Source organism: Salmo salar, chromosome 24 (genome assembly GCF_965601325.2).
Source record: "Salmo salar chromosome 24, fSalSal1, whole genome shotgun sequence".
In the NCBI taxonomy this organism is placed as follows: Eukaryota; Metazoa; Chordata; class Actinopteri; order Salmoniformes; family Salmonidae; genus Salmo; species Salmo salar.
Window position 1 is genome coordinate 21,308,052 of NC_138314.1, and position 14,087 is coordinate 21,322,138.

At 43.9% G+C, this 14,087-nt stretch overlaps 1 protein-coding gene across 2 annotated transcripts in view; it reads left to right on the top strand.

Moving 5' to 3' along the window:
- Nucleotides 1–13,623: 13,623 nt before the first annotated feature.
- Nucleotides 13,624–14,087, top strand: part of pdli2 (PDZ and LIM domain protein 2) — a 62,230-nt gene continuing 61,766 nt past the window's right edge. The window contains exon 1 of one of the 2 annotated variants that reach the window (XM_014171377.3): nucleotides 13,624–14,011. The gene's annotated coding sequence lies outside the window, so the exon portion shown is untranslated. 2 annotated transcript variants of the gene reach the window in all.

Consider the following 14,087-nt stretch of genomic DNA (forward strand, 5'->3'; position numbering starts at 1 on the left):
GAACATATTACCTCCCAAGAGAATTCTCTTCGGTCATAGTCACAGCCGTGTATATTCCCCCTCAAACTGATACCACGACAGCCCTCAAAGAACTACAAACTGGAAACCACATATCCTGAAGCCGCATTTATTGTAGCCAGGGATTTTAACAAAGGTAATCTGAGGAAAACGCTACCAAAGTTCTACCAACACATTGACTGTAACATTCGCTCAGAGAAAACATTGGACCACTGCCACTCAACTTTTCGAAATGCCTACAAGGCCCTCCCCCACCATCCCTTCGGCAAATCTGATCACGACTCCATTTTCAAATCAAATCAAAGTTTATTTGTCACGTGCCCTGAATACAACAGGTTCACCTTACAGTGAAATGCTTACTTACAGGCTTTAACCAATAGTGCAAAAAAGGTATTAGGTGAACAATAGCCAAGTAAAGAAATAAAAACAACAGTAAAAAGACAGTGAAAAACAGTAGCGAGGCTATATACAGTAGCGAGGCTACATACAGACACCGGTTAGTCAGGCTGATTGAGGTAGTATGTACATGTAGATATGGTTAAAGTGACTATGCATATATGATGAACAGAGAGTTGCAGTAGCATAAAGAAGTGTTGACGGGTGGTGGATGGCGGGACAAAATGCAGATAGCCTGGTTAGCCAATGTGCGGGAGCGCTGGTTGGTCGGGCCAATTGAGGTAGTATGTACATATGTACATGAATGTATAGTTAAAATGACTGCGCATATATGATAAACAGAGAGAAGCAGCAGCGTAAAAGATGGGTTGGGGGGGAGCCTATAGGCTGTCTCGTTGTTGTCGGTGATCAGGCCTACCACTGTTGTGTTGTCTGCAAACTTAATGATGGTGTTGGAGTTGTGCCTGGCCATGCAGTCGTGGGTGAACAGGGAGTACAGGAGGGGACTGAGCAAGCACCCCTGGGTGGCAGATGTGTTTCTACCTACCCTCACCACCTGGGGGCGGCCCGTCAGGAAGTCCAGTATCCAGTTGCAGAGGGAGGTGTTTAGTCCCAGGATCCTTAGCTTAGTGATGAGCTTTGAGGGGACTATGGTGTTGAACGCTGAGCTGAGGTCAATGAATAGCATTCTCACATAAGTGTTCCTTTTGTCCAGGTGGGAAAGGGCAGGGGGAGTGCAATATAGATTGCATCATCTGTGGATCTGTTTGGGCGGTATGCAAATTGGAGTGGGTCTAGGGTTTCTGAGATAATGGTGTTGATGTGAGCCATTACCAGCCTTTCAAAGCACTTCATGGCTACGGACGTGAGTGCTACAGGTCTGTAGTCATTTAGGCAGGTTTCCTTTGTGTTCTTGGGCACAGGGACTATGGTGGTCTGCTTGAATCATGTTGGTATTACAGACTCAATCAGGGACATGTTGAAAATGTCAGTGAAGACACCTGCCAGTTGGTCAGCACATGCCCAGAGCACACGTCCTGGTAATCCGTCTGGCCCCGCAGCCTTGTGTGTGTTGACCTGTTTAAAGGTCTTACTCACGTTGGCTATGGAGAGCGTGAGCACACAGTCGTCCAGAACAGCTGATGCTCTCATTGCATGCATCGGTGTTGCTTGCCTCAAAGCAAGCATAGAAGTGATTTAGCTCATCTGGGCAGCTCGTGGCTGTGCTTCCCTTTGTAGTCTGTAATAGTTTGCAAGCCCTGCCACATAAGACGAGTGTCGGAGCCGGTGTAGTATGATTCAATCTTAGCCCTGTATTGACGCTTTGCCTGTTTGATGGTTCGTCGCAGGACATAGCAGTATTTCTTGTAAGCTTCCGGGTTAGAGTCCTGCACCTTGAAAGCGGCAGCTCTGCCCTTTAGCTCAGTGTGAATGTTTCCTGTAATCCATGGCTTCTGGTTGGGGTATGTACGTACAGTCACTGTAGGGACGACGTCCTCGATGCACTTATTGATGAAGCCAGTTACTCCTCCCTTTCTATTGGCAGAAACTCAAACAGGAAGTACCTGTGCTAGGGAATATTCAATGGTGGTCTGACCAATCGGAATCCATGCTTCAAGATTGTTTTGATCACATGGACTGAGATATGTTCTGGGTAGCCTCTGAGAATAATATCAACAAATACACAGATACGGTGACTGAGTTTATCAGGAAATATATAGGAGATGTTGTTCCCACTGTGACTATTCAAATCTACCCAAACCAGAAACCGTGGATAGATGGCAGCATTCGCACAAACTGAAAGCGCAAACCACTGCATTTAACCATGGTAAGGTGACTGAGAATATTGCTGAATACAAACCGTGTAGTTATTCCCTCCGTAAGGCAATCAAACAGTCAAAACGTCAGTATAGAGACAAAGTGGATTTGCATTTCAACGGCTCAGACACGAGACGTATGTGGCAGGGTCTACAGACAAGAAACTGATGTCTTGCTTTCGGACAAGCTAAACACCTTTAATTCGCCTGCTTTGAGGATAACACAGTGCCACCAACGCGGCCAGCTACTAAGGACTGTGGGCTCTCCTTCTCTGTGGCCGACCTGAGTAAGACATTTAAGCGTGTTAACACTCACAAGGCTGCCGGTCCAGAGAGCATCCCTAGCCCTTCAGAGCATGCGCAGACCAGCTGGCTGGAGTGTTAACAGTCATATTCAATCGCTCCCTATCCCAGTCTGTTGTCCCCACATGCTTCAAGATGGCCACCATTGTTCCTGTACCCAAGATAGCAAAGGTAACTGAACTAAATTACTATCGCCCCGTAGCACTCACCTCTGTCATCATGAAGTGCTTTGAGAGACTAGTTAAGGATCATATCACCTCTACCTTACCTCACACCCCTAGACCCACTTCAATTTGCTTACCGCCCCAATATATTCACAGACAATGCAATCGCCGTCGCACTGCACACTGCCCTATCCGATCTGGACAAGAGGAATGCCTATGTAAGAACGCTATTCATTGCCTATAGCTCAGCATTCAACACCATAGTACCCTACAAACTCATCATTAAGTTTGAGGCCCTGGGTCTGAACCCCGCCCTGTGCAATTGGGTCCTGGACTTCCTGATGGGTCATCCCCTAGGTGGTAAAGGTAGGAAACAACACCTCCACTTCGCGCTGATCCTCAACACTGGGGCCCCACAAGGGTGCGCGCTCAGCCCCCTCCTGTACTCCCTGTTCACCCATGACGGCGTGGCCAAGCACACCTCCAACTCAATCATCAAGTTTGCAGACAACACAACAGTACTAGGCCTGATTACCAACAATGACGAGACAGCCTACAGGGAGGAGGTGAGGGCCCTGGGAGTGTGGTGCCAGGAAAATAACCTCTCACTCAACGTCAACAAAACAAAGGGGCTGATCGTGGACTTCAGGAAACAGTAGAGGGAGCACCACCCTATCCACATCGACGGGACCGCAGTGGAGAAGGGGGAAAGCTTGAGCAGGCATGAGCCTCAGCGTATACATCACTGACAAACTGAAATGGTCCACCCACACAGACAGTGTGGTGAAGAACCTCAGGAGGCTGAAGAAATTTGGCGTGGCACCTAAAACCCTCACAAACTTTTACAGATGCACAATTGAGAGCATCCTGTCGGGTGGTATCACCGCCTGGTACGGCATCTGCACTGCCCGCAACCGCAGGGCTCTCCAGAGGGTGGTGCAGTCTGCCGAAAGGATCACTGGGGGTGCAAACTACCTTCCTTCCAGGACAACAACCACCTGAGCCACTGCCTGTTCACCCTGCTATCATCCAGAAGGTGAGGTCAGTACAGGTGCATCAAAGCTGGGACCGAGAGACTGAAAAACAGCTTCTATCTCAAGGCCATCAGACTGTTAAATTGCCATCACTAGCACATTAGAGGCTGCTGCCTATATACACAGACTTGAAATCACCTGCCACTTTAATAATGCAACACTAGACACTTTAATAATTGTTTACATATTTTGCATTACTCATCTCATATGTATATACCGTTTTCTATTCTACTGTATTTTAGTCTAAGCCGCTCCGACATTGCTCTTCCAAATATTTATACATTCTTAATTCCATTCCTATACTTTAGATGTGTGTATTGTGTATTGTGTGCATTTTTTTTGTCTCATTTTTTTATATATATATATATATGTATATCTTTTTTAACCTTTATTTAACTTGGCAATTCAGTTAAGAACAAATTCTTATTTACAATGATGGCCTACCCCGGCCAAACCCCGAACAACCATGGGCCAATTGTGCGCCGCCCTGTGGGACTCTCAATCACAGCCGGATGTGATACAGCCGAACCAGGGACTGTAGTGACGCCTCTTGCACTGAGATGCAGTACCTTAGACCACTGCGCCACTCGGGAGTATTGTGTGTATTGTTGTGGAATTGTTACATATTATTGCACTGTTGGAGCTAGAAACACAAGTATTTCACTACACCCGCAATAACATCTGCTAAACATGTGTATGTGACCAATACAACTCTTGCAGTTAGCCACTGATTCCTTCCAAACCTCTCATTGATGAATTTATTGTGTAATGTTTAGTGTACTAGGGGGTAACTAGCACCATGGGGTAACTCCCCCCCTCTGTAATTCATAGTAAGACCACAAGATGTCATGTAATTATTTCCCCAACACTTTCCCTGGCTGCCACTGCTCTTGCTCAACTAAAAATGTCCTATGTGTCATCACTACTTTTGGAAAAATTTCAACAACGATTTTGTGGTTAATTGATCCAATTTTTTGAAATTTTGAATATACATTCCAGTGAAGTTAGATCTATAATATTTTTTTAATATACAAGTAGACAAGCTTTAAGATAAATAATCCACTTGTAAAATAGTAATACACTGCGTGCACAATTATTAGGCAAATTGTATTCCTCGGGATTCATTTTATTGTTGAACAAACACAATGCTCTCAGTCAATCCAAAATGTTATTGAACCTCAAACCTGAATGTTTAACAAAGGAAAAGTGAGTTTTGTCTTTCTCAGGGAAATATATAAATGTGCACAATTATTAGGCAACTATTAGTGTGCAGAAGTATTAGGCAACTAAATTACAAAAATAATTTCTCTCAACTCACTTGTTTATTCTCAATTTTTAGAGTAAGTGTAACAGATAAGTAACACAAAATGACAATTATATAACATTTTTGGCCTTTCAAAAATATTCAGTGACCAATATAGCCACCCTTATTTTCAATAACTGCCATGAGCCTTCCATCCATGGAGTCTGTCAGTTTCTTGATCAATGTTCGCTGAAGCAGCAACCACAGCCTCCCAAATGCTGTTCAAAAAGGTGTATTGTCTTCCATCACTGTAAATCTCACGTTTGAGAAGGGCCCACAAGTTCTCAATAGGATTTAAGTCAGGTGAGGAAGGGGGCCAGGTCATGATTCAGGCATCTTTGAGGCCCTTGCTGGCTAGCCAAGCAGTGGACTACTTGGATGCATGTGATGGAGCATTGTCCTGCATAAAGATCATGGCCTTCTAGAATGCTGAGGACTTCTTCCTGTACCACTGTTTGACGAAAGAATCTTCCAGAAACTGGCAGTAGGTTTGGGAGTTGAGTTTCAGTCCATCTTCAACCCGAAAAGGTCCAACTACCTCATCCTCAATGATAGCAGCCCATACCAGTACCCCTCCTTCACCTTGCTGGCACCTGACTCAAAGTGGTGCCCTGTGTCCATTACTGATCCAGCCACGGGCCCATCCATTTGGTCCATCAAGAGTCACTTTCATTTAATCTGTCCATAAAACCTTTGAAAAATCTGTCTTCAGGTATTTCTTTGCCCAATCTTGACGCTTCAACTTGTGAATCTTATTCAGTGGTGGTCTTGTTTCAGTCTCCTTGACCTTGACCATGTCTCTGAGCACTTGACACCTTGTACTTCTGAACACTCCAGGTAGGTTGCAGTTCTGGAATACGGTGGCACTGGAGGATAATGGGTTCCTGGTAGTTTGACGTTTAATTCTTCTCAAGTCTTTTGCAGTTAATTTGCGCCTTTTCTTCCCCATGCGTTTTTTGCGCCCCAGTTGACTATTCGCAACAGAACGTTTGAATGTCTGGTGGTCACACCTCAATAGTTTAGCTATTTAAAGAGTGTCGCATCCGTCTGAAAGGCATTTTACATTTTTGGTTTTTCAGTGTCAGTTAAATTAATTTTTTGGCCCATTTTACCTGAGGTAATGAGGCTGCCTAATAATTATGCACACCTTGATATAAGGTGTTATTCACTTTCGCCACACCCTCCCTCATTACACAAATACATATCACCTGAAAATGATTAAATCCAATAAGCATTCAAGTTTATATGGTTTGGAGTTCGAAAATGTAAATAAAAACAATGACAAGATCAGAATACTCACTTGCCTAATAATTGTGCACGCAGTGTTTGTTGGATGAGTGTAATGGGGGCAACTCGCCCCCACTTACTAGGGGGTAACAGGCTGCTGGGGGCTAGTTGCCTCTTTATGGTTGTGAATGTGTTTCTACCTGTCATTTAGACTATGACTAGCCCAGTTAGCGCTAGTTTATGCTAACTTGCTAGCTAGCAAATTCACTAGCAGTAAATGCTAGCCAGCTAGCATAAGCTGCTAGGAGTGCTAGCTAGCAACCTTAACTACCAGATCGTCTGATGTAAAATACATTAAAAAGATAATGTAACTTAATTGCAGTTGTAAATGTTTCCACTAGTGACTGATAGCTTTAGAGTTAATGTGACTTCATAGCCTTTTAGCTGTTTTACACAGAATTTTATGTCATATAGCTAGATAGCTTGCTACGTTTAAGAGAGAGCTTTTCAATTGGCATCTCTCCCCGTTTTCAGTCACAGGTGGGGACTGGATTAGGTGTGAGCAGTGCAGGAGAAGGGCTCATGAGTTGTGCTCCAATTTTAATGTGGGCAACTTTATTTGTGACCTATGTACTAATTAGAATTGGGCAATAGCAGAGCATAAGAGAGTTGCCACATCAATGTTGCACTAAATTAATTAGTGAAGTTATTGTTATTAAATGTTATATTACAATGTTAATGCTATTATTTAAATTCCATTCCAATATTATATTCCAATGAATATATTTTTTGATGAATAAAAAATATCTATTGAAAATCTTTTGCTGCTGAATGTCATTTTACAGAATTTAAAATCTTGTATTATATATTATATATACAGTACCAGTCAAAAGTTTGGACACACCTACTCATTCAAGGGTCTTTCTTTATTTTTACTATTTTCTACGATGTAGAATAATAGTGAAGACATCAACATTATGAAATAACACATATGGAATCATGTAGTAACTAAAAAAAGTGTTAAACAAATCAAAATATATTTTATATTTGAGATCATTCAAAGTAGCCACCCTTTGCCTTGAAGACAGCTTTGCCTTCTCTTGGTATTCTCTCAACCAGCTTCACCTGGAATGCTTTTCCAACAGTCTTGAAGGAGTACCCACATATGCTGAGCACTTGTTGGCTTCTTTTCCTTCACTCTGTGGTCCAACTCATACCAAACCCTCTCAATTGGGTTTTTGTGGAGTCCAGGTCATCTGATGCAGCACCATCAGTCTCCTTGGTCAAATAGCCCTTACACAGCCTGGAGGTGTGTTGGGTCATTGTCCTGTTGAAAACACATGATAGTCCCACTAAGTTCAAACCAGATGGGATGGCTTATTGCTGCAGAATGCTGTGGTAGCCATGCTGGTTAAGTATGGCTAGCCTGCTTTTCCTTCACTCTGTGGTCCAACTCATCCCAAACCGTCTCAATTGAGTTAAGGTTGGGTGATTGTGGAGTAATTTATAAACGTTGTGTAGGCACAAAAGAAAGCGTATGCCACTTTCTAAGCAAACTTTGGGATTTATAAAAAACGAACTTGACGGGAGAATGTGCTGTCCTCCACGGACACTTTGACCCATATGTACGCACATAACCTGGGGAAATGAGAAACTGCGACTCTGATGGCAGAAGGATGAAACTCGAGAAACTCTTTGAAATTGATACCATTGTATAAAAAAATTGAAATATTACCTCTCACGTATTATATATGAAGAGTTCCCTGGCGTGCACAAAAAAAAAAACATGATTTAGGATATTAAATACAAACGGAGATATCTGTTTTTGCTAAATAACCACTCAAATATGTTGTACAGTTTAATCAGGAATCATATGTAAATGGATCTGTAATTATTAAACAATACTTGCATGTTATGACATTTATTCTCATAAATAATAAGGTGAACAGTAAGACAAATTATGTTTAAACTGATGCCGTTTTCGATGCCTCAGTCGGGCACATACGAGTGTACAGTTTCATATATTGTTATCACATGTTCGTTGCGCAGAACTGTCAATGTGATAATGGCCTTGTCATTGTCAGTTACAATCAGGGTAATTACCACACTTGAAGGTGTTACGCAATTGGGTAGCTTTGGCAATCAAATGGATGGTTATAAAAAGGCATGCAATTACAATGCGCAATGACGCACAATGGTTGCTTTGGCACTGTTGGAATATTTGAATGGAAGAATTCGGAGAGAGCGAATTTTCAGAGACCAGCAAGATTTACTGGCCAATGATGAGGAGTGGCTTATGAGCCGGTTCCGATTATCAAGATCTGTTCTTTTGGATCTCTGTGCTGTAGTGGGCCCAGCTTTACAGAGAAGCACCCGCAGAAACCAAGCCGTGCTTGTCCCACATCAACTCCTTGGCAACCTCGTTAATAGCGTCGATGGTGTCTCTTTGCGTTTGGAGGACTGCATCTGTGAGGACACAGCCGCTGGAGGGTTGTGATGCACGAGGTGCAGTGGAGACACTGGGGCTGGGCGCAATCAGCTCCTGCTCAGCACCACCGACCCCGCTGGAACACGCAGCGGCTAAAAACAATAGAAAATGTAAATTGTTTGTACATGTTTAAACAACTTGAATGCATTTGGTTTACCCTTTTCTAACGAGGGAATACTAATTACATACTTGCATCATCCCGTGCGTCTTGCATGTCCGTGTCCCCCTCCACCTCCGTCGCTACTCCACTCAGGAGGGATTCCCCTATAACACTGGCAAGCTCCGGTGTCCCCTTTCCCCCGCCCGTGGCACAAACCCTTTGCCTGTGTAAGGCTATGTGCCTTTTGGCCTCCACTTTTGTGTCGGACCACGTCTTTTTTTTATTTCTGAGAGGGTCCGACCTTCTGAGCCAGCAGCATTCACAGCGTCCGCCACATGCTGCCACTAATGCCTTTTTGGCATTTGTAATGCCCACACTGTGTCCAACAACATTTTATTCTTGCTTCAACCTCCCCTACAAGAACTTCCATTTCACACTGGGTGAATTTTTTTTTTTTTAGCCTTTCTGTCGGGATTTGCCGTCACTGTCTTCGTGCAGTCAGTATGGATGAATATTAATTAGGGGCGTTTCACTGACTATTTATAGGCAACTATGGGCGTTAAAAGGGTGGGACAAGACACTCGCTCACGTGCCCCACATTTCATGTTGATTGTGATTTATAAAGGGAAACCTGCGTGGGACGTGCGTGCTGTTATAAATCAGAATATTTTTGTGCATAAGCACTTTCTGTGTTTTGTCCGTACACTACCTTTTGACGTGAATCCTCCGCACAGTTTTGTAAATGAGACCCCTGCTCATCTGATGCAGCACTCCATCACTCTCCTTCTTGGTCAAATAGCCCTTACACAGCCTGGAGGTGTGTTGGGTCATTGTTCTGTTGAAAAATAAATTATAGTCCCACTAAGTGCAAACCAGATGAATGCTGTGGTAGCCATGCAGGTTAAGTGTGCCTTGAATTATACACTGCTCAAAAAAATAAAGGGAACACTTAAACAACACAATGTAACTCCAAGTCAATCACACTTCTGTGAAATCAAACTGTCCACTTAGGAAGCAACACTGATTGACAAAAAATGTCACATGCTGTTGTGCAAATGGAATAGACAACAGGTGGAAATTATAGGCAATTAGCAAGACCCCCCCAATAAAGGAGTGGTTCTGCAGGTGGGGACCACAGACCACTTCTCAGTTCCTATGCTTCCTGGCTGATGTTTTGGTCACTTTTGAATGCTGGCGGTGCTTTCACTCTAGTGGTAGCATGAGACGGAGTCTACAACCCACACAAGTGGCTCAGGTAGTGCAGCTCATCCAGGATGGCACATCAATGCGAGCTGTGGCAAGAACGTTTGCTGTGTCTGTCAGCGTAGTCTCCAGAGCAGGAGAGGAGAGACAGGCCAGTACATCAGGAGACGTGGAGGAGGCCGTAGGAGGGCAACAACCCAGCAGCAGGACCGCTACCTCCACCTTTGTGCAAGGAGGAGCAGGAGGAGCACTGCCAGAGCCCTGCAACATGACCTCCAGCATGCCACAAATGTGCATGTGTCTGCTCAAACGGTCAGAAACAGACTCCATGAGGGTGGTATGAGGGCCCGACGTCCACAGGTGGGGGTTGTGCTTACAGCCCAACACCGTGCAGGACGTTTGGAATTTGCCAGAGAACACCAAGATTGGCAAATTCGCCACTGGCGCCCTGTGCTCTTCACAGATGAAAGCAGGTTCACACTGAGCACGTGACAGACGTGACAGAGTCTGGAGACGCCGTGGAGAACGTTCTGCTGCCTGCAACATCCTCCAGCATGACCGGTTTGGCGGTGGGTCAGTCATGGTGTGAGGTGGCATTTCTTTGGGGGACGCACAGCCCTCCATGTGCTCGCCAGAGGTAGCCTGACTGCCATTAGGTACCGAGATGAGATCCTCAGACCCCTTGTGAGACCATATGATGGTGCGGTTGGCCCTGGGTTCCTCCTAATGCAAGACAATGCTAGACCTCATGTGGCTGGAGTGTGTCAGCAGTTCCTGCAAGAGGAAGGCATTGATGCTATGGACTGGCCCGCCCGTTCCCCAGACCTGAATCCAATTGAGCACATCTTGGACATCATGTCTCGCTCCATCCACCAACGCAACGTTGCACCACTGACTGTCCAGGAGTTGGCGGATGCTTTAGTCCAGGTCTGGGAGGAGATCCCTCAGGAGACCATCCGCCACCTCATCAGGAGCATGCCCAGGCGTTGTAGGGAGATCATACAGGCACGTGGAGGCCACACACACTACTGAGCCTCATTTTGACTTGTTTTAAGGACATTACATCAAAGTTGGATCAGCCTGTAGTGTGGTTTTCCACTTTAATTTTGAGTGTGACTCCAAATCCAGACCTCCATGGGTTGATAAATTGGATTTCCATTGATTATTTTTGTGTGATTTTGTTGTCAGCACATTCAACTATGTAAAGAAAAAAGTATTTAATAAGATTATTTCTTTCATTCAGATCTAGGATGTGTTGTTTAAGTGTTCCCTTTATTTTTTTGAGCAGTATATATAAATCACTGACAAAGCACACCCACACCTGCTCTTCCATGCTTCACGGTAGATCTACACATGCAGATATCATCCGTTCACCTACTCTGCGTCTCACAAAGATACGGCTGTTGGAACCAACATTCTAACAATGGGACTCATCAGACCAATGGACAGATCTCCACTGATCTAATGTCCATTGCTCGTGTTTCTTGGGCCAAGTAAGTCTCCTCTTTTTGGTGTTCTTTAGTAGTTTCTTTGCAGCAATTTGACCATGAAGGTCTGATTCACGCAGTCTCTTCTGAACAGTTGATGTTCAGATGTATCTGTTACTAGAACTCAGTGAAGCATTTATTTGGGCTGCAATTTCTGAGGCTGGTAACTCTAATGAACTTATCCTCTGCAGCAGAGGTAACTCTGGGTCTTCCTTTCCTGTGGCGGTCCTCATGAGAGCCAGTTACATCATAGCGCTTGATGGATTTAAAAAAAATGTTCTGGATTGACTGACACAGAACCCAAACCGGCTGTGCGCGTGCGCCACCGTACATACATTTATTTTGTCCCCCCACACCAAACGGGATCACGACACGCAGGTTAAAATATCAAAACAAACCCTGAACCAATTATATTAATTTGGGGACAGGTTGAAAAGCATTAAAGATTTATGGCAATTTAGCTAGCTAGCTTGCACTTGCTAGCTAATTTGTCCTGGGATATAAACATTGAGTTGTTATTTTACCTGTAATGCACAAGGTCCTCTACTCCACCAATTAATCCACACATAAAATGATCAACCGAATCGTTTCTAGTCATCTCTCCTCCTTCCAGGCTTTTTCTTCTCTTGACTTTATATTGCGATTGGCAACTTTCATAAATTAGGTTCATTACCGCCACTGAAATATTTCGTCTTTCAGTCACCCACGTGGGTATAACCAATGAGGAGATGGCACATGGGTACCTGCTTCTATAAACCAATGAGGAGATGGGAGAGGCAGGACTTGCAGCGTGATTCTATTTTAGCCCTTGGCAACGCAGACGCTCGTTGGCTTGCGTGAGCAGTGTGGGTGCAATAATTGTATAATATAGATTTCTAAATTTATTTTGCAACACTCGCGCACACGATGCGAGCGGTGTAGTCAGCCTGGAACTTTCATGTCTTAAAGTAACGATGGACTGTCATTTCTCTTTGCTGTTCTTGCCATAATATGGACTTGGTCTTTTACCAAATAGGGCTATCATCTGTATACCACCCCTACCTTGTCACAACACAACTGATTGGCTCAAATGCATTAAGGAAAGACATTTCACAAATTAACTTCCAACAAGGCACACCTGTTAATTGAAATGCATTCCAGGTGACTACCTCATGAAGCTGGTTGAGAGAATACCAAGAGTGTGCAAAGCTGTCATCAAGGCAAAGATTGGCTACTTTGAAGAATCTGAAATATAAAATATATTTTGATTTGTTTAACACTTTTTGTTTACTATATGATTCCATATGTGCTATTTCATAGTTATGATGTCTTCACTATTATTCTACAATGTAGAATGAGTAGGTGTGTCCAAACCTTTGACTGGTACTGTACATTTGAACTTACTCTACCGGTTGGCTGCGTGGTTGGTCCTTTTGTGGTTAGGAATTTGAGACAATATATATACACAGGAAAGTATAATTAAACCACATTTTCAAGAGTTGGTTTCAGCCATTGGAGTCAGCTAAATAAATTGGCTTAAGTGTGAAATGACACTAAGCCAAAGTGTATTTTCTTATTTTTTTCTTGGATCTTGATGATATGAATGCAGTTGTGATTACTCTCTGCACCTTTAGGATATTCAATAAATCCCACACCAATTGCAAATCATCTAGCCTCCTGTGATTTGGCCTTCTTATCACATCCCTTGGTCCTGAGACACAGTACCCTTTGACACAAAGCATGCTGCTTCCCATCTATTCACAGAGCTAGATACCTGCTTTACCATCCTCACCCAGGCCTCACCCATGTACTAGTCTACAACAATCCTTCATTGTTTAATCAGGCTTTGAATTTAATCATAAACCTCTGACAGTTACACCAGCCCATCCTGTAGGCATGTAGGCCCATTGTCTGTAGTTGTGGTCCCTATCATTGATCAGTTACATTTTCTAATGCAATTTTTGGTCTGCAGATGGCGCACTAAGACACACTTGCAAGGCCCTACGGCCCTACCGCCATACTGTAATATCTCAATTATCACCCACCCTCCCTGTATCCCGACACGCCCATGCCATTATTTTGATAACAGCACGTGTCACTGTGAGCTCATTCCTCAGAGCGGGTGACCACAGGTGATTTCATATTGGTTCTTTATCCAATAGTCCCCAGCAATAGAAGTGCATTTCAGGTGGCCAGAGCATTTGATCTGTTAACATAGTAGCACGAATCGCTCTTAGAGGCATATGAGATTCCTGTGGGCCTTTTGGGAGCAGAAAGAAAGAAACATTAACTTTATTCTGCTGTATTTTTGGAAGCGACTCGCGCGCAAGGGGTGGAGTGTTTCTGGTCCTGCGCTCTTTTCGGGTATTTTGGTGCTGTCGCCTATGAGTTTTTCACTTGAGATATTCTTCAGGAGAGCACCGTTGTTGGATCTGCAGGTGTACGGACACAATTCGACTATTACTGATTGTTGATCAACTGCATTGATTTAGGTAAGGTTTAGGTAATTCCTATAGGCTACTTTCTGTGAGTCTCCCATTTACCTGTCAGTTCACGCTAATAATAGGC